Source organism: Equus przewalskii, chromosome 29, assembly GCF_037783145.1.
Source record: "Equus przewalskii isolate Varuska chromosome 29, EquPr2, whole genome shotgun sequence".
Classification (NCBI taxonomy): domain Eukaryota; kingdom Metazoa; phylum Chordata; class Mammalia; order Perissodactyla; family Equidae; genus Equus; species Equus przewalskii.
In genome coordinates this window covers 17,388,600-17,411,176 of record NC_091859.1, presented here as the reverse complement: position 1 = coordinate 17,411,176, position 22,577 = coordinate 17,388,600, and the positions used below count along the sequence as shown (strand labels likewise).

Here is a 22,577-nt window from a genome sequence, read left to right as displayed (position 1 = left end):
AAAATATAGTGCCTGCTCTTCAGGGTCTAGCAGAGGATTAGCACGGAGAACAGTTATAATGAACTGGAGTAACGCTTTCATTGCTGTTAATGGAACCCAGACCACTTCTTTACTTGGCAAATTTTTGAGAAGCTGCCTCAGATTGAAGTACTTCACTTGAATCTTGAACACTGAGTGAAATTTTCCAGGGTACAGAGAAGGGCAGGGGTACAGCGTAACCAGCCTCGAAGAGATGGGGGAAATGACGAGAGGTGTTGCATGTCTGAACTTTAGATTTGTATTTCTGAGTATAGTTGCATTTATTCCTCATCTTTTGTGTTGTTGTTATCATATATATTACATCTACATATGTTAGAGTTCCCATAAAATAGTTTTATGATTTCTGCATTAAAGTCATATACAATTTTTAAAAATAAAGGTAATAATATTTTGTTTGTCTAAATATTTAATATTTCTAATGTTCCACATTTCTTCCTTCAGCTTCAAAATTTTCCTTCAGCCTAAAGAACTTTTGTACTTTTTTTTTTATATTTCCTGACATTTGCATAGCTTTTTTTTTTTTTGAGGTATGCTTTTATTTTTGGTGAGGAAGATTGGCCCTGAGTTAACATCTGTTGCCAATCTTCCTTTTTTTTCTCCTCAAAGCCCCAGTACATAGTTGGATATCCTAGTTACAGGTTCTTCTAGTTCTTCTTTGTGGGATGCCACCACAGCATGGCCTGATGAGTGGTGTGTAAGTCCACGCCCAGGATCTGCACCTGCGAGCTCCAGCCAGGCCAGTGAAGCGCAGTGCACGAATTTAACCACTTGGCCGTGGGGACGGCCTCCTTTGTACTTCTTGTGGTGCAGTTCTGCTGGATACAGATGCTCATATTTTTCATTTCTTGACAATGTCTTTGCTTTACTTTTCATTTTGAACTCCTTTTTCTGCATATAAACTTCATGGTAGACATCCTTTCAGTACTCTAAAGATGTCACTGCACTGTCACCTGACCTCCATTGTTTTTGATGAGAAGTCAGCTGTCATTTATATTGCTAATCTGCTGTAGGTAATGCATTCTTTTTCTCTGCCTAATTTTCAGGTGTTCTCTTTAGTTTTGATTTTCCAGTTTTATCATAAGACTAGCTGTCTTGCTTGGAGTTTTCTGAGAATTTTAGATGTTAGTAGATAATTATTACTACCTTTGGGAAAATTTTGCCTATTGTTCCTCTGCTATGGACTGAATGGTGTCCCCCCAAAATTTGTATGTTGAAGTCCTAACCCCCAACATGACTATATTTGGAGATGAGGACTATCAGGAGGTTAATAGAGATCAAATGAGGTCATAAGGGTGAGGATTTAATTCCACAGGACTGGTGTCCTTATAGGAAGAGAGAGACACTGGATCTCCCTGTCTGTGTGCCCACAGGGGAAAGCCCATGCGGACACAGTAAGAAGTCAGTTGTCTACAAGCCAGGAAGAGAGGTCTCACAGGAAACTACTCATGATGGGAGCTTGATCTTGGTCTTGCCTCTAGAACCGTGAGAAAATAAATTTCTGTTGTTTAGGCCCACAATCTGTGATATTCTGTTACGGCAGCCAAAAAAGACTAATAAGTCTTCCAAATATATATATATTTTTAATTTCCCTTCTTTCTCTCCTCTCCTTCATGTACCCCAGTTATATATATCTTGGACCTCTTGAGATAATCTCATGGATCACTGAGGATCCACTGATTTGTTTCAACTATTCTCTCTGCTCTCTATTAAAATTGGACATTTTCTATTGATCTATCCTCAAGCTTAGTAACTACTTATTTTACCACATAAGAAGACATTTTTTAATAATATAGATTGTTTTGCTTGGTTCTAGAACATCCATTGGGTTATTTTCTAGAGTTTCCATTTCTTTCTGAGATCCCCTATCTGCCTATTCGTTATGACCATATTTTACTTCAAGTTCCTAAACTTATTTATAATTGTTTGTTTAAAGTCCTTGTATTCTAATTTCAATATCCAGGGTTTTCTATGATTGGTTTCTGTTGACTGGTTTTTCTCTTGACTGTGGATCATAATTTTCTGTTTCTTCTCATTGTATAATAATTTTTTTATTGAACATTGTAGATACTGTGGATGATACACTGTAGAGACTGGATTCTGTTATCTCTTTCTGAAGATGACTGATTTTTATTCTAGTAGGCAATTAAATTGGCTTGACTCAAACTCAGACTTCTGGCTCAACTGACGTCGGCATCAGCTGAAACTACTCATTTGTCTCAGTCTTCTAGCTATTGCTTTTCTTTGAGAATTCTGAACTTTTCCCTGTGTATGTGCAGTTCAGTAGTTACCAAAGGATTTAGGTAGAGCTTATGTAAGATTTGGGGCTCTCCCCTCTCTTTTTCTCTCCATTATAGGATCTCCTTCCTTACTCTCCTCAACCCAGTAAAATTCCAGCTTGTGTACTAACTTGAGTGTACCCTCAGGTGTAAAGCTAGTGTAGCTCCTTCTTTCATGGGTCATCTCCCTCCAGTTTCTGTCTGCTTTGGTCACTCTATTTCTTCACATATTTTATCCAGTGTTTATAATTTTTATCTGAATGAGGGTTAGCCATATACAACCTACTCTACCATTATGGGAATAAGAATTTGTAGGAAGGGTTTTAATGACAGATTACATTTTTAAAATAAATGTTGGACACATCATAGTTTCTTTTCTTTTCTCTCCTTTTTTAACTTTTGGCCATTTCTGATAATTTGTCTTTTTTAAGTACTTGTTTATTTCATATACTTTTGTGAAATTTTTTGGCAGAGACCCTGGTTTTTGATTATATTCTTGAGTGACATATCATAGGGTCTGGTGCCTGTCCTGCCTCTGGACTTTGAGTTGTGAATTACGTATTATTACCTTATAGTATTATGAATTTGATTCAGATTTTTTTTTTGTTTCTTCTCTGAAAGCATCTTGACTAAAGAGTACATATAAAATAAATGTTGATATGAATTAAATTGCTAAGATCCAGAATTTTTACATTAAAAATTCACTTTGTTTATACATTGCCAGCAAATAAAACCTGTTAGATAAAAATGGCAATTTCTCTATTTTAAACGTTTCCATAACTGGCACCAATCTATGGTGGTGAAGGAGGAGTATGGGAAATTTGAGTATTTCATTAAAAAGCTTAAAATAATTTGTTTTATCTAGTCCCTTGTGGATGCAAGTACAACAAAATTATTCAAGTTATTACCAGATAATGGGAGCTTATTGTAAGGATAAAAGTGGACATAAGGGAGTATGACACTCAGGCATGCAACCAGGTCTGAGGAATAACGGAATAAGAGCAGTACCCAGTATCACAAAGGCTGGAACAGAATCCTAAGCAGCTCTCGGTAATTCAGTAGTGACCAGCTTTTAATGCATTTTTACAAACCTCCAAACATCTGCTTTTCATTCTTTTCCCCAAAACAATCTATTTCCTCATAGTTTTTGCTCCCTCATAACTTTGATTTCCTTGTGATTCCTCAGGCTTCTCTCTGCCTTATGGATGGCCTCTATCTCTGTTTCTATGAAGCTTCAGATTTCTTTGCCTATGAATAAATTTTTCTCTGTATTAACTGGGATACTTTCACTTACAATTAATAGAAATCTAAAACAAATTACCATCCACATAAAACGTAATTTATTGGTGTACAGAACTGAGACGTAAAGGTTTACCATTGAATTCAAGAATGGTTGATACAGGGGCTCAAATAATATTCCTCGCCCTCTCTTTCCCTTGCTCTCTCACTCTATCGCAGAGCAGATTTCTCCATGTGATGGGCCAGATTGACATTACCAGTCCTAGAGTTACATCATATCATCTTCGTGACCTGGGTGGAAAAGAGTATATATTCCAGTATCTCCAAACTGATATCCGCAAGGAGTACTCTGATGGACTCTGATTGACATAACTTATATTACGTGCCCATCTCTGAACCAATCTTTGTGTATTACCCATGACAGTGTCAACCCATCCTGAACTATATCCAATAGATTTCTTGTAAGTAAGATTACTATATTCCTAGAAGAAATGTGGAAAGAATTATTGGATATAAACACAAAGAAGGCCAGCAAACTCTATAGTTCCTAGTTCAGATTTCTGACAATGATTATGTCACCATTCAGAGCACTTTCCACCAGGCACTCCCATGGTCTGGCATGGATACGCTTTTCTTGGATGCAGCGTCCGGTCATAGTCTAGTAACAGGTACTTATAGAGTGGAATCACATTGTACAAAACCAGATGTACAGAGCAATGCTGTAATAAGAGCACTGAGTAGATTTATTTTTCCTGTAGAAGTGTTTGTGGACTTGGAAGATATCATAATTGCCATATCTAGTTAAATAACTATTGTTTTAGATGAAGAAATTCAGTTGTTACAATTCTTTTATAAATTCCAAATTTCACCGTTATTCTCTTAATTTCTATTGAATATGTCTATAAGTATATGCCTTATTACAATGACAAATATCATAAAAAGTTAGCGTTTTTGTAAATATGCTGGCATATGCTGTATTTGATTAGATTTGATATTTAGGTGGACCAAAGAGGCAAGAAGAGAGTTGTAATCAGCAAATCGTCTCTTATAAAAGAACTATTTGAAGCCCTAAATTGGCTGTTATTCATTCTATTAAATTAAACAATTCCAGAAGTTATAAATCTTTATTGAAGCCAAAGAAAATATTTATGTAAAAGTGATCACTTAGCCATGGAAAAGGGTAGAACAAGTTTCATCCAGAAAGGTTTCTATATTATTGTTTGCATTAAACCACACTGTGAGCTTAAATTCTGAGTGACCTTATAACTTAATATTTTAGTGTTCAAAGCAAAATGTGTCGAGAAAAAATGCATACAAAATTTAAGTAAGGAGAAAAAACACTATATGTAATTCATTTTAATATAAATAGAATGCTAACCGGGCAAATTATGCTTCATATCTTTAAGTATTTTCAGTAAAACAACTAGGTGATACATGATTTGAATACCAAGCAGTATAAAAAGTAATATTTCATTCAGAAAACAAAACACAAAATGGAATGAATGTTCCTTTCCTTTCTATCTCTCAACCCAGGAAAAGGCTTAACTTTGAAATGTAAATTCTAAATTAAGTATTCAATAATTCTAAAAGTTTCTCAGTAAAATTAAAAGGAAATTCTCTTTCCTCATGTGAAAATTCCTTATGCATTCCTCACAATAAGATATGGTTGGACTCATCTACTTACTTATCATAAACACTTGTGTAAACACAATTTTTCATGAAGTTCATAAAAGGTTTATCCTACTTCCCAATCCAACTCCACATGTTTGAAATACTCCACAACCCTTACCTTCATTGAGAAATAGCAACGGGAGAATCAGACTGTCACTAAAAACTATCTCCCAGTGCTCTTAACTTTGCTGTATTTGATACAAGTCTTTCAAAACAACAACCATAGTGCAAAATTCATCACATGGTTTCTTAGGTACAATATTTGCAAAGTACTCATCTAGGCTTCCACAAATGAGAAATAAAAAGGAATTCCAGGATAGACCACGTTCCTCTGAGTAAAAGGTAGGCCAGTGGTCATTGCAGTTTTGGAGTTCTCAAATGTAACATTTGTGGTAGCTTTGTTTTCAGCTAACCATGATCTTGTACATCACGTCATTTTATGAGATTCTTTCTTTAATTTTAAAATTTGCGGAATATGAGATCTTGCAACTCATCATGAACGTCTCTCTATAGAAACATTTATATTCATATTCATGTTCATATTTAGGAAGATGTGTATAGAAATATATATTTAAGAATTTGGAACAAGCAAATTTTAATTCAAAATTTTGTAAACTTAAAGAAAGTTAGTAAAATTAAACCATTGCATTTCTGTCTGAGTGTGTAGTGTTTAAAATTCATCCTGTACTCCAGACTTTCTTTAGCTACTCTTTCCTTTAGGGTCAAATGTCATGAAAATTTTGTCCTCACACCCTGTTTCCACTTCTTCACTTCCTGTCACCTCCAGTTACCCTAGTTTGCATCCTGATCCTACTATATCACTGAAACTGTTTTTACCAGTGTCACCAGGGACATGCTTGCTAAGTTCAATCATTGATTTAACCCCTGAGGCAGTGTTAGTTCCCTACCCAACATCCGTTCTTTCCTTCCGTACTAACAAAATAGGAATTTTCTTTGTCCTGTCAAACATACATACACACACACACACACAAATACTCACATGCATACATACACACCGAGACATAACTACATTTTCTGGCTCTCCATGAAGCAATATTTACCCATTTGACAAGTCTGCCCAATGAGATGTAAATTGAAGACACAGGAGATTTTGGGGTATATTTCTATTAACAGATAGAGGCTCCATATCCACTGCTGGGTTGCTTCCATCTCTTCTTTCTGCTGGTGTAATGGACAGAAATTGAAGGTGGAGAGCCCTTTTGTGACTATAGCTTGCCAGAAAGGAAATTTTTTGCATATAGTGTAATGTAATCCTTCACTGAAGCAAATTCTTTGCTGCCGTTATCGTTCACAAAGTCTTTTTTAGGGAATCAGTAACTTTTCTTGGTTTTGTGACACATTAATACTCGTGTTTTTCTCATTCTTCTCTGTCCCTTTTTGTTATTTAGATTATCTATTTGTTTTACTTTGTGTTGCTTTCACTTTGTCTTCATTTATGCACTAATTTTATTTTGTTTTCACTTCCCCTGAGTTCTACCAAATCATGTTTCAGCTTCTCTGTTGTCTTGCTATTTTTCTTTAAGTGCTTTTATCTTTGCCTCACTGTGGGAATTAGGGCAAATTCTTTAAACTCCCTATCCCTCAGTTTTCTCACTTTTAAGGTAGGAATAATAAAAATACCTACCTTGTAGCATTTTTGTGAGAATTAAATGATAAAGTATTTCAGTCAGAACAATTGTTGGCACAAAAATCAAAATTCAGTATTTCATAGTTATTATTAATTTATTAAGCTGATTACTTCATTGCTTTTTAACATTTTTATGTCTAACATTTTAAGTGTAACCACATACAGAAAAGTATTAAGCTTAATGAATGACAAAAGATGTAAACAAAATTTATTGACATAAATTTTCTCAAGATATCTTCATTTAGGTGTTTAATGTCTGTGGGATTGTAATGAGTTTTTCTTTTTCATTCCTCATATTAGGTCTGGTCTCCTCTTTTTCCCTTAACTAGATTCATAAGAAATTTATTAATTTTATCAGTTTTTTTCAAATACTAAATTTTGGTTTTCTTGATCCTTTCTATTATTTTTGTTTTCTCTTTATTTTAAATTTATGTTTTTATTTTAACCCTTCTTTCAGTTCAAGTTTCTGTCTTATATCTAAATTTTAAATAAATATTTAAATCATTGATATTTGATCTTTTCTTCAGGTTTAATACATATATCTTGGCTACAAATTTCCCTCTGTGAAACACTTTAGCTGCATCCCATAGGTTTTGATCTGCAGTATTTTTATTGTCCTTGAGGTCAAAATGTTTTCTAATTTCCATTGTGATTTCTTCTTTGACCCCTGGGTTATTTGGAAATATATTTCTTAATTTCTAATTGCCTTTGTAATTGTTTTGTTATTGATTTGTAGCTTACTTCTTCTGGTCAGAGAATATACTCCATATGATTTTAGTCCTTTGAAATGTGCTGAGATATGCCTAATAGCTCAGCCTATAATCCATTTTTATAACACTGTTATGAAACTAAAATACCTTCTGCTGTTTGAGACCACCATGTTGCATACTTGTGTTTGTAGTAGATTCTGTAATTAGCCCCATGCAATGGCATCACTGTGAGTAAAATGTATTTCCTGGTCCTTTTGGACTTGGCCATGTGATGTGCTTTGCCCAATGGCATGTGGTCAGAAGTGACAGTATGCCAGTTTGGAGTATAAGCCTTTAAAGGGCTCATGAGTTTCCACCTGCTTCTTGCACATTTTCCACTGGAATGAGACACACAGACCCCTGCTCTCCTATTGGTGCCCCGGGGAGCAGAGCCACCATACTTAGAGCAACCTGAAGCAGAGTTGCCTCAGGCAACCTCAGATCTATGAGGATAAACAACTGATAGTTTAAGCTGCTGAATTCTCAGATGATTTGCTTTTTTAATTAGAAAAAACATCAATATTTTTCAAAGAAATGTGTTCCAAACAGTGACTTTTCCTAAAGAAGTGATTTTTTTTAAATGAAAAAGAAATTTTCGTCCATGAAATATCAAAGGCTCATTTAACAGATAACGTACACTGTATTTATGATTTAACAGAGTACAAACAAGGGCCATAGATTTCACTTTAATTAGGACTGAAAGATCAAGATAAATACCAATGGTTGGTGGGTAGGAGAGTGTTTTATACCCCAAACTCCAAAATTCCAGCTCTATGTCCTGTCCTGCTCCTAAATTTATAAAAATCTTAATGATGCAGTGATAGGAGTTTTTGTAACTTCAGTGATGTGTCAGAGGGCGATGAGTCTTGGTTTGAAAAATCTCTTGTATCCAAAGGCAGGAATAGTACTCGACCATGATGATTAAACACATAAAATGACTCTTTAATGTGTCAAATAGCTTATTTTTAGTTCTAAAGAGGCATTTCCGTCTTTAAACTCCTCTGCAATACGAAATATACCAGAACTGCAAAGGTCAGAAGTGTCTGAAGAACTGTACCTATTGGCAGTGATTTATCTCTTTTTAAAATATATATATATGTTTATTTATTTTTATAATGCAGAGCATATTTATTTGATTGCACAACAAGGATTAGGAGACTAGATAGAAGGAAATCAGTCTTCAGGCAAATGGAGATGATCAAGACTTTTAAGCAGCTGACTTTGGGACCTGCTATAATGGGAAGACGCTGTGCTGCCTTCAGAAGCTAGGTTTCTTCACCTGATGCCTCAGCAGGCTTTTCAAACAGGTCTTCCCACTAGATCAGTTCTTCTGTTGCCTCCTGGTTGGCAATTTGGTATTCCTGACAGTCTATGTTCTTCATCTGCTTACCCAGGAACTCTCCTAGGAAATCTAAGAGATCAGTTTAACTTGTTCTCAGAAGCCAAGATCTTCAGGTCCTTCAGGACCTTGCTTAGCACCGTCTCCAACTGCAGAGCAGACTTCAGGGTGTATACGCCACTTCCTCAGTTCTCTATCAGGCCTCTGAATAATGAAAGGCAGACACTACCTTCATGTTTTCTTAAATATCTTAGGAATTGCTTTCCGCATTCCCTCTTCATCTCAGCCTGCTCCTTGAACAATATGGCAAAAGAGGTGTTTCCATCTCTTTGTCATAATAACCGGCCACTGATAAGTAAGCCTTACTTACACACAGCTCATTCGATGATGCTCAGTTAATAGCAGCCTTACACTCTTCAGGGAGGGGGCCCTGGATGTGGGATTCAGGTGGTTTGTTATTGTGGCAATAGCTAGCCCTTGCAATTATGTTTTTCAAATCTTCTATATCCTTACTATTATTTGTCTTTTTTTCCTATCAATTTAGTTCACAGAAATGCATTTTGTCACTGCATTTATCAATGTGTCAAAATATTATCTTTCTATAGATTTTATGTTGGCTCAACTGTGTTTCAACATTGTTACAAAAATTTTCAGACATACTGGAAAGTTGAACGAAATTTACATTGAACACTCATATACTCACCACCATGATCCCATAATTAACATTCTAATCTGCTTGTATTTCTGATGTATTTATCATATATAAACTCTTCCAGCCATCCATCACCCATTTATGATTTGACACTTCTCAAAATAATTTGCAGATATCAGTATACTTTTTCCTAAGTGTTTCAATATCTAGAGTTCAATATTTATTTTCTTTTCATAAAAAATTTACATACAGTGAAATATATAAACCTTTAGTGTACATTTGCTGAGTTTTAATAAACACGTACACCTATAACAAACTATTACCAAGATATAGAACATGGATATCAGTCCAGAATGTCAGCTCCTGACCTCACCCTCCTACAAACATTCACTGTTCTGATCCATCATAGATTCATTTGCCCATTCTAGAACTTGATATGAAAGAAATCATAGAGTATATATCTTTTGTACCAAGCTGCTTGCACTCAGAATAATGTTTCTGAGACTCATCCCTATTGTGGGTATACCAATAGTCCATTCCTTTTCATTGCTATATAGTATTACGTTCTTTTTTATCTTTTTGATAAACTTTGCCTTTGTTTTTTATTTGTTTGTGAAGTTTGCTAGCATTTAATGGAATTATTGATATTCACAGTTTTGGGTCTATCATTTTACCATGCATTTTCTGTTTCTGCTCTCTGTTGTTTGATGCTCTATTCCATTTTTTCTCTTTTTTTTGGATTAGTTGAGTGTGTTTTAGAATTCTATCTTAACTTATATATTTACCTTTAGTTATATATCATTTTGTTATATTTTTAGAGATTACTCTAGGGATTAAAATATGCATTCTGGAATTTTCTTAGTCGAATTAGATTTTGTATTGTTGCTGGTTCCATTTCAATAACCCATGTTTGAATAAAATGATTTTTTCTAGCCTAATTTTTTGAGTGAGGTTTTCCTGAAGGATGGGCCAATGTTATATTCCAGGCTGGAGAAAAATATTTTTGTGCCCTAGATTGGTGTGTGTGAGAAGTTTATTAGCTTTTACTTATCCAAAAATATTAAAGTTAGCAACTGGCAGGCAGCTCACAATGACGTGAACGTGAAGGGCCTCGCATCTCTCCTTGGACTAACCTGAAGTATAGGATGTCTGTGTGATTTCTCATTCATCCTTCTCCATCTTTTCCTTTAAACAGAGCCAGGCCTAAGGAAGCTCCTGCATCAGTCCAGGCACCCTGTTACCATTTCTGCAAATAAGAAACTATTGCTTTTGAATCTTAGAATTGCCCCATCCACTTAAGAATAAGCAGTGTTTATGGCTTTCTAAATTGAATTCTGCAACCAAGAGGATCCTTTGTCTATATCCCCACTGGTCTTCCTTGTTTAGACAATCTTCTCTCCTATTGAATAATTCAGAGTTGCTTGCTGATACGCCTGAGGTTTTATTTATCTATTTTATAATGGACTTTATGTTTATATTTCTTTCCCTCTTTGTTGCTTCTGGATGTTTGCCAAGAAAAAGAGGAAGATTATACTCAGCCACACTAAATACAAAATTCACCCTCTCAGTAACTTTCATTCCTCTTAACTTGTTTTATTTTCTTGATAACATGTATCGGTATTTAAAATTTATTTATTTTTATTTGTCTGTCACCCCTACTTGAAAGTAAACTCAACGAAAGCAGCACTTTTGACTGCCTTGATTATTTCTACATCCACAGTGCAAGGAGCAGCTCCTGAAACTATAATTAATAAATATTTGTGGAAATAATAGGAGTTCAGGAAATATCTGTTTAAAACCTATATTTTCACCTACATATAGCTAATTTTTCCTAAAAACATAATGCACTTCCGATTGGTTGTATGAGCTATAGATTTAAGCAGTTTATATAGGCAGTTTTAAAGTTTATTTTCAATATCATACACACATAACAACAATGAAAACTCACATGATTTCTGTAATTGCTGTGAATTCAGAGAAATCATGAGACAGCAGAAGGCTAACCTTTTAAAGGAATCAAGTTGCGTTTGGTTTAATAAAAATATTAAGTAATGGAATGGGTTTATACAGGTATGATGAAACTCATTAAAGTGGTCTGGGAATAATGGAAGTTTGCAAAATACTGCATTGATTCATATATTTAAACAAGACATTACTAGGCCATACCAGCCTGGGACTGGAAATCAAGTGATCTTTTCTTAATCATTGGAATTGCGATGACTTCAGTCTCCTACCTGCCCTGACAGCCTTTGCTCATGACTTCTCTCTCCAGAGATCCCTGAGGAGCCCAGTCTCTGCAGTTGTTTACCTACTGCCCCAGCCAGGAGGATAGGAACTCACATGGGCTCTTAAAGCAGCTTCGCATTGTCAACCAAAAGGTGTGCTTGAAGAAAATGGCAGGTATTGTGTTTGTTTTAATTGGGTTTGGTTTCTTTTTAAAGGGAATGGTAGGCTTGAGAAAGGTCCCCAGACATGAGCTGGGTTTTTAATATGTTTCTAATTTTTTTCCCCTGCTTTCCCTTCAGGTATGGATTTTTTTCTCATGATGAGACTTGCTCTCAGATATCTCTGCTAGGACATGCTCTTGAAGCTTCTCCCACACTTTATTCCACACCCCCTCCCTCTCCCCGCCAGGATAAATTGTTTATCTGAATAGTCACATTTCAGGATATACTGATTATCTAAAAGGCTTACCAAAGAGCTCTGCCTTAAGGTGTTGAGAAGACCAGTTAATAATAAAGATATACTTAATGTCTTACTTCTTGATGTTCCCTGTATGTGGAGCTCCCTTAGAAAACCTCCAGGAAGGGGAATAGTGGTCAAGGTAGAATGTCAGCATTGCTTGGATATCCAGCTAAATAATCTAGAAAGCAACATTAATTCTAATAAAACTCATGGCGAGTTATTGAATAAGAAGAATAACTATCATAGTAAACAAAATTACTATTTATTGAATGCTTCCTGTGTGTTGGAAATTGTGCTGTACACTTTTACATGCATTACATCATTTAAATACACAATTCTTATGTTAACCCTGTGAGGGTATTATTTTTCCTGGTTTATAGGACAGTAATCTGAGGTAAAGAGAGATTAAACGAGTCTTTCAAGGTTACATAGCTATGAACGTTGAACTCAGGGGTCATCTAACTTCAAAGCTGAGGTTCTTCACGCTGTGTTAGGAATGAAATGCTTTGAAACCTTTAAATGAATATCAGTTATAAGGGTGTCTGACAGTTAATTTTATGTGTCAACTTAGGCCATGGTGCCCAGTTGTTTGGTCAAACACTAGTCTAGACATTGCTGTGAAGATATCTGTAGATGTGATTAACATCTACAATCATTGACTTTAAGTGAAAGAACTTACCCTTGATAATGTGGTTGGGGCTCATCCAATCAGTTGAAGGCCTTTAGAGGGGAAAATGAGGTTTCCAGGAGAAGAAGAAATTCAGCCTCAAGGCTGGAATATAGAAATCCAGCTTGAGTTTCTAGCTTACTGTCCTGCCTTACAAATTTCATACTCAAAGCCACAACATCGACTACTGCCTGAATTTCCTACTTGCTAGCCTGCCCTAGGAATTTCAGACCTGCCAGCCCCCACAACTGTGTGAACCAGTTCCTGAAAATAATTGGCATAGGACACATACATATATTCTATTGGTTTTGTTTCTATGGAGAACACAGACTAATATAGGGGGCATTCACACCTACCCTAACTTACATCTTATGCATAGCTAGCATTTAAGACAAGGTGTAGATCAAAAACCTGTTTGGAATAGGTTGCTATAACAGAACCCGTAAACAATATCTTCTTATGTGACATGCTGATTCATGCTGGCCATTGCAAACTAAAGAAAATTCTTCACATGTACTTTCGGAAATCCTAGGCTCTGCTATGCCATGAAACTACACAGGCCTTTAAGATTTTAGGCAACTTCAAGGATATCACCTTAGATTTCAAAGGGTAAATAAACCTCCGGGGCCCGCTCCCACTACCCCAAGACTCCACACACATGCTCCCAAATTCTTCTTGATTGAGGTAGATTCAGTTGTCGTCAATGAAACCTCATTTGAATACGCCATGAGAGGGATTTAAGTATTGTACATTTTACTTTCCTAGATGACCTTTAAATTCCCTGTCCTTCTAGAGATTCTGAGGATCTATGAGGAATCTTTGTAATGATTTGTTGGGGTTTGAAGAACTCCCTTCTTCTTTTCTTCTTCTCAAGTTCTGAGCTAATTAAGGTTGGCTGTAAAATACAGGGCACTCAGTTCATTTCCATTTCAGGTGAACAAAGAGTGAATATTTTTAGTATAAATGTCCTGAATATTGCATGAGATATACTATATCTTAAAAAATTGTCTTTTTATTTGAAATTCAAATTTCACTGTGTTTGCTGTATTTTTATTTCCTGAATCTGGCAACACTTACTAGTAATTGACAGGTATAATTACAGAGCAAATCAAACAGGAGATAAAATATCACATTTGCTATTGATACACTGACCAATAATATTGATAAGATAATAATTGCCAAGTTTTGACTTTAATTTTGATAATAATATTATAATGAATTATAATTATAAAAACTGATTTAAAGCGCTTTGACTTTTCCAGGTAGCATAGTTCAGTAGACATTTTACCCAGAGCTGGTGGGGGTTGATGACAGATAACAATTCCCTAATTTAAGAAATAATAATTTTGAAAAATGGTAAGTGTATAGAACATAAAAAAATGGTACCACCTGTAATTTTCACACACATAGATAAACATTATTAATATCTTGGTATATTTCCCTCTAGCCTTATATGTGTAGGTGTGCGTGTGTGCACAGGTGTATGTATGTACGTTTACACAGATTGGAATATAGTTTTGCATAAGGAGAGTGAAGAATTGTATCATATTACCTGTGTTTCCTTCTGTTAACCTCTTCTGCTCTAAAGTTTATCATGTTTATTAATTTTTATTCTCTACTACCCATGAGTTACTGGCATATCAGGACTTAATAAAAAAACTTCTTGAATGAAGGAAGGACAGGCTCTTATGAAATGTTGAGTCAGAGAAAAGTTAGGAAAACTCAACAATAATCAGCATCTGAGTGGCTAGAACGCTGCTTCACACAACTGTGTTCGGTAAGCGGAACCAGCTCAAGGGCCAATGTAAGATGTACTGAATAATCACCAGTACCAAGTACTGTTTCCACCAATAGACACTCTGACTGTATGAAGAAACAATGATCCAAGCCGTCTTCCTGCGTTTTACTTGGATCTGATATATTTCTATACCAATTCAACTCAGTGAAACTGAATGGCCTGAAGGGCCACACAATATAAATTTTGAAACTATGTGTTTTTTATTCAACAAACATTGATTAGAGGCCTCCTTTGTTCCAGAGACAGAGCTGGACAGTGGGTATGCAAAGGTGGAAAAATAAAACATGATTTTTGCCACCATGGAATTCCAGTTTTGTGGAAATTAAATTTGATAATAAATAAAAAATATTCAAGAAGAAATATGGAAAACTAAAGCAGGATGCTATGGAGAATAATGATAAGAATTTTAGTGTAGGGGAGTCAGACAGGCCTCCCTGAGACGCACGTGATTACTGGTGGTGTTTTGAGAGAGAGAGAGTAAAGTATATATAAGACAAAAGGGGGGCTGGCCCCGTGGCTGAGTGGTTGAGTTCGCACGCTCCGCTGCAGGTGGGCCAGTGTTTCGTTGGTTCAAATCCTGGGCGTGGACATGGCACTGCTCGTCAAACCATGCTGAGGCAGCGTCCCACATGCCACAACTAGAAGGACCCCCAACAAAGAATATACAACTATGTACTGGGGGGCTTTGGGGAGAAAAAGGAAAAAATAAAATCTTAAAAAAAAAGAAAAAAAAGACAAAAGGGAACAAGAGAGGTGAAGAACCAGAAACGGGAAAGAATGTGGTATGTTGGAGGCAGTGAAGACTAATGTGACTGAATCTTTGGTGAGGAAGGAATATGGTGGGGTAAGATAATGTTGGAAAGGCACGAGGCTATATCAGAAACATATTTCAGCTACATTACTGATCTTTTATTTAAATCTATGCACAAGAAAGAGTCATTGCTTTTTTGTAGATATCAACAATGTTTCAGAAGATTTTTTAAAATAACAACAGTATGAAATAATGCACTACAGATCGTTTAAAGAAACTCAGACCAATGCATTAAGTAGAAATATAAATTCTATAGTCCTTTACATGGAAAACTTCCCCAGTTATAGTAAACAGATTGTCTATATTTTCTCTTGTAAAAGGGAAGCATTTCCGATTCTTTGAGGCATTTACTTGGCATTTTAAATCCTAATAAAAAGACTACATAGAATTAAATCTTTAGGTTTGGTATTCATGTTATGCAATATGCCATTTAGTCTCTTTTATAAATATTTCATCTATCATTAATAAACTTACTAAAATTTCATTTTAACTCCTTCTTTAGGTGTATTTATCTTCCTTTTTATAATCTAACTATCTTTCTGTTAATGCTTTTGGCAATTATATATTAAAAACCTGAAGTCTTAAAAGTGATTATAAGTATAGAAACTCATGAGACAAGGAGAGAAAAATTTAGTAGCAACTTATAAAAGCTCTATTGAATGCTATCTCTAGCTTTAAACTCCAGAGTAACATTAATGTGTGAGACGTAGAAAGAGTGGAAGTTGGATGATGTTTTGGGATTGGAATCAGGCTTGGAGCAAAAGGCCTATTCACCTACACCAGCTGTGAAGGCCAAGATGGAAAACATATCATCTTGTAAACAAGTACATGAATTAACTTATTCAATTCAGAACAAGTGATTTAACCAAGTTAGACAACATAAAGTAACTTCAGCCAAGGGAAGACTAGATATTAATTGTAACAGAGCCAACAAACATCAGCCAAGTTAGAAAACTTGGGAGCAAAGTGTTAAGACTGCTGGCATTTATATGCATGTGTAGACTTTAAAAGTTAGAACTTAGAAAATATTCTGTAATAAGAACACCATAAATGTACCGTGTAATACAGTTCCCTGCTTTGATAAAAGACTCTTTTGATTTCAAATGTTTTCCTCTAGCAAATATTTGCTAAAGGAGACCGAATTTCTTGAATACGTATATAATGTACACAGTGTGTGGGTATCCTTACAAATTAATGCAGGAACCATCCATAACTAGAAGTTGTAATCCTGGGAGTGGTAGTACCCATAATAATATCTACCTCATTTTAAAACATGGTCTATCTTTAATTCAGCATAATACTGTATATTTAGTCTACGGTCTTACTATATCAGGAGAATTCCATAAAGGCATATACCCCAAGTACAGTGCCTGGGATATTGTAGGTACAAAAAAATAAGGCAAATTAGTGAGTAAATTAATACATTAATTTTTTTATTGATGTGAAATGAAAAGACTGAATATTTATTTTTTAGAACAGTTTTAGATTTACAGAAAAATTGATCAGATGGTACAGAGATTCCCATGTTACCCTCTTCCATCCCACCAACATTTGCTCTATTATTAATATGTTGCACTAATGTGGATTATTTGTTATACTAATGAACCAATAGTAATATATTATTATTAAAGTCTGTTAAAGTTTACATTAAAATTCACTATTTTGCTTTCCAGGGTTTTGACAAATGCATAATGTCATGTGTCTATCATTACAGTATCAAACAGAGTGTTTTCCTGGCCCTAAAGATCTCCTGTCCTTCACCCATTCACCCCGAGCCACTCTCTCTAAACTCTTGGGAACCAATGATCTTTTTACTGTTTCTGTAATTTTGCCATTTCCAGAATGTCTTATGGTTGGAATCATACAGTTAGTAGACTTTTGAGATTGGCTTCTTTTACCTAGCAATATGTGTTTAACTTTCCTCCAAGTTTTTTATGGATTGAGAGCTCATTTTTAAAGATTTTTGAAAAATGCTCCATTGTATGGATATACCACTGTTTATCCATTCACCTTTGAAGGATATCTTTATTGCCTGGAGATTTTGATGATTATGAATAAAACCGTTATAAACAGAGTATTCCCAACTCCTCCATCCTATCCCTTATCACACTGCTGTCATTCATTTTACTTGTCCATTTGCTATAATCACCTAAAACATTATTGCTATTACTATTTTGAACAAACCATTATCTATTAAGTAAATTAAGAATAAGAGAAATAAAAGATTTTATTTTATTTTCATTTATTCCTTGTCTTATGCTCTTCTTTTCTTTACGTAGATCCAAGTTTCTGACCTATATCATTCTTCTCTCTAAAGAACTTCTTTTAACATTTCCTAAGGTTATGTTTTTCTGAAAATGTCTTTATTTCTCCTTCACTTTTTAAAGATATATTCAATGAACCTGTAATTCTAGGATTTAGAGTTTTTTCCCCCCAACATTTTAAATATTTCACTCCATTCTCTCCTTGCTTGCATGGTTTCTGACTAGAAGTCTAAAGTAATTCTTATTCTTGTTCCTCTAAAGGTAAATTTCCTCCACCACTTAAGAATTATTATAAGATTTTCTCTTTGTCTTTGCTTTTCTGCAGTTTGCATATGATATACCTATATATAGTTTTTTTTTTGTTGTTCTTATTCATCTTACTTGTTTTTCTCTAAGTTTCCTGGATCTGTCATGTGGTGTCTGTCAATAATTTTGGAAAATTCTGTCATTGTTACTTCAAATATTTCTTCCATTCCCTTTTGTTTTTCTTCTCCTTCCTGTGTTTTCATTATACATATGTTGCACCTTTTGTAATTCTTCCACATTTCTTGTATATTCTGTTTCTTTAAAAATTTTTTTTCACTCTTTTCTTTTCATTTTTGGAAGTTTCTATTGACATATCTTCAGGCTCATCAGTTCTTTCTTTGGCCAGCTTTAGTAGACTGTTGAGTCCATCAAAAGCATTATCCATTTATATTACAGGGTTTCTTATTCCTAGAATTTCTTTTTGATGCTTTCTTGGAGTGTCTATCTCTTTGCTTATATTAACCATCTGTTCTCACAAGTTGTCCACTTTTTCCAATAGAGTCTTTAACATATTAATCATAATTGTTGTAAATACTCTATCTGATAACTCTAAATTCTATATCGTATCTGAGTCATCTTCTGATACTTGCTTTGTCTCTTCAGACTGTGCTTTTCCTGTCTTTTAGCATGCCTTTTAATTTCTTGTTGAAAACTGGGCATGACATATTGGGTAATAGTCACTTTAGGCTTTTAGTGTGAGATTTTATGTTAATCTGGCTAGAAATTGGGTTGTATTTAATGTTTGCCCATAGCTGTAGTGCCAGAGCTTCAGTTTTCTCTAGTTTCCTTGATGGGCCTTTTTCTTTCCTTTGCCTCTGGGTTTCCCTAAGAACTCCTTCTTAAACAGAATCTGTGTCCTGAAGCTCTCTCAGTTGTAATCTGTTCTCTTTACATTTAAACCATGTTGATGTGGTGGTAAGGTGTTTGAGAGGGTAAGCATTCCATACTCTTTCAATTAAATCTCAGATTTTTAGTAGACCTTAGTCCCTGGGACTTGATCTTCAGAAACCTTCCTTAGCCCCTTTTTTTCCCCTCTCTCTTTATCTGAGACAAAATGGCTAGCAGGGGCTGCAGTTGGTTGATTACCCTTCCTTCAGGTCAGCTAGGGCTCTGGTAAGAGTAACTTCTCATTGGGCAGGCCTTTGATAATTTTCCTTTGGGCATATTGCAAAATATTTACTAAAAACAGTAGAAGAGTGGCAGGATTAAGAAAATACACATAAAGAGTAAAATCATAACATTGACTAGAGTGAAAAATGATGGTGATAGAAAAAAGCAAAATGAATTTCAATTCACTGTAATTATTATTTCAGAAAAATGATTACAATGGATTCAACAGAAATAAAAATTTAAAGGTATGAAGAGATTTATGCTGAAATTAACAACAGTGAAAAATGTACCTTCTTCTTCTGGAAAGATTGATGTGGAACCATAAAGGCCAAAACATCATTTGGTGATGTTACCAAAGTTCAAGGTTTAGAAAACATATTATGAGCCACCAGAGAGGAAAAGTAAGTGACCTAAAGAGTGGAAAATAATTAAGCTGGCTTCAGTCTTTTCCACTGCAACTTTTAGTGCCAGAAGACAATGAAGCAATGTCTCAATGTTCTAAGAAAAATGTGACCTAAGAATATCCTACCAAAAAATTTATCCTTAGAGTAAAAAGTTCACAATCATTTTCAAACTTGCAAGAATTTAGGGAATATAGTACATATGAGATTTTTGGGGGAAACAATCTAGAAGCGATCAAGGCTAAAAAAGAGTTGTATCAAAATTGTACATTCAAAAATGAGGCAGATGTAGAACAAAAGAATAGATCATTGGTATTAATACCATTGTATCTATATCTGAGGTCAAAGTTCAGGAACACAGTATTGTATAATAGGACAAAGAGAATGATCTGGGTCCAGATCCTTACCTTATATTATAATTTCAGCTCTAACATATTTTAGGTGTTTAATCTTGGGCAAATTAATAATTGTAAATATTTCATAAGGTTGTTGTGAAGATTAAATGTGTTATAGTACGTAAAAAAAGTACAGGATACATTAGAACCCCTTGAAATATTTAAGCTAAAGTTACCTAATAAGCAGTATGTATTCAGATAATAAGAAAAATTGTTAATCACTGCAAAGTAAAAACATAACAAAGTTAGACAGTGAGGAGAAATATAAATGTAAATAAGTACATATAAATTTGAAACACTTTAAAATAATTTAGCTCAATGTTTTTTGTAATTATTAATTTTTAAATAGATAATTTTGAACTAATATTTTTTGTGATAAAATCTTTATCTTTCCCCAATTCCTTCACTTACAGTTCAGTGAATTTTTCTCATATTAAATATAAATAGAATTAAATATTTTAAATAAAATATATCATATCTTATATCACATTTTGTAATATTATTTATATCTCTATCTATATCTTCTGTTTTAATCTGTAGAGATGCAGAGATAATAAAATTTTAGGTGGTAAGCATTTGTATGATTATTTTCCTTTTTTCTCAAAACTTAATTATAGTCCTTGAATTTTTATAATGATGAATATGTATAACTTATGCCAAAATAATAAGCTTTGTAAAAAGATGCAACTTAAAAACTAGTAAAATGTAACAATTCACAGACCAAATTATGAAAAAATAAGCATTAACAGTGCCTAATTGTTATTTTAATTATTACTGATTAAGCATGAGTAATGTGAAAATGATATGGAAAACATGGTACATGAGAAGCTATACATGAAACAGAGATTTAATTATACCATCTTGTTTATCAAAGATTTTTTGATATCTTACACACAATTCACTTGGAAAACAGATAAGAATCAGAAGTTTAGCAAAAGAAGCTTCAGCTCAGCCGAAATAGATTTCAGAATGTCCCTGCACTAAAGTTCAAAGACTTTTGCTACTCATGAGCCATTCGCTCTTCTTTTACCATTCTCTGCTGGAAACCATTCTCTACTCCTTTTTCAGTCCACTGCAGCCTCAAGGGTAAATCATTTGGCCAAAGGCCTGAGTCAGTTCATTATCTTATTCAACAAATATTTATTGAATGCCTACTATGTGCTATGCACTAGAAACACAGCAACAAACAAAATGGATAAACCAAGTTTCTGTGCAGATAACATTCTGGTGGAGAAAATAAATAAAATAATAATTTATCCAACAACGTCAGGTAGTTATAAGTGTTCAGAAGTCAGTCCTCTTTAAATGGAGTGGTCAGAGAAGGAGTAACTGAAGAGGTAAAATTTGAGCAAAGCCTCAAATGAGGTGAGGATTTAGCCAAACAGACATTGAATTCTCAACTCCATTGTTTTTTAGTTTTTGGGCTTTTTTGAGTGTTGACCACGTGATTTGATCAGAGTCAACAGCACAAAGGGAAATATTTTCTTGGGTAACTTGAACAAAGAGTTCCCCTCTTCCTCTCTGGATTTTAATCTGAAAACATGTAAGATATGGAGCAGATGTAGCCAGCTCCTTGGTTTGGAAGCCAAGTGAGAAGGGCATCAACCAAAGGAAGTACTCTGGAAAGAGAGAAACTTGTGCTTTCCAGTTACCTGGTCAATGAATTTCCTTTTTCCTAAGTTATTTTGGTATTTACTTTTCTATACTTCTATACAGAAGGAGTCCTAAATGGTATGGAAACTCAGATTCTCATCAAAAGTCTGTACCATACATCTTTGTATGTGAAACAAAAAAAGTCTTAGTAGCTTGCTACAACAGGCCCATGGACAATGGCTTGAAAAATGTCACTAGATAGCTCAGCAGTTAGCTAGAACAGAAAAATATAAAAAATGTAATAAAAAAATAGAGAAAGGACTTAATTTAGCATGTTAACCAAGAACCAGTTATCATAAGTGCAAATAACCCTATATATCTTAATTAGACTAGCCCAAGCAAATCATAATAATTTAGTAATTATTTATTACTTTGAATTATTATGCATTTGAGTCATGCAGTCAATCATTAATTGATTCATTCCTCCAAAAAACACTGAGCACAAATTGTGGGCCAAGGACTATATTAGACACTAAGGATACAACTGTGAATATAACCAGGAAAGTTTATGCATCATGGAGGTAATAGCCACCTGGGAGACACATATATAAGAACTGAAAAATATAACAGATTGTGGCAAGTTCTATGAAAAAACAAGTGTGATGAGGCATTATAGTGTAATGGGAAGGAAGAGGGTCTCCTCTGATGGGGAGGGGGCCAGAGAAAGCTCCTTTGGGGTGATATTCATGCAGAAATGTAAACAATTTAAAAAGCAAGGCTTCATTTAAAATGAGGTTCAACAATAGCTAGTGCAACTCTTTGGGGAAACAATGACTTGGCGTGATCCAAGAACAGAAAGGTCCTCCATGTGACTGTAGAGAGTGACTGAGGGAGATCATTTGATCTGAGCTTGGAGAAGAAGGTAGGTTCTAGC

At 34.7% G+C, this 22,577-nt stretch overlaps 1 protein-coding gene across 1 annotated transcript in view; it reads left to right on the top strand.

Annotated features, from left to right (window-relative positions):
• Nucleotides 1-11,802: 11,802 nt before the first annotated feature.
• EPYC (epiphycan) overlaps nt 11,803-22,577 on the top strand; it is a 52,868-nt gene continuing 42,093 nt past the window's right edge. Inside the window, exon 1 of the mRNA XM_070600681.1 lies at nt 11,803-12,013. The gene's annotated coding sequence lies outside the window, so the exon portion shown is untranslated. The remainder of the gene's footprint in view (nt 12,014-22,577) is intronic.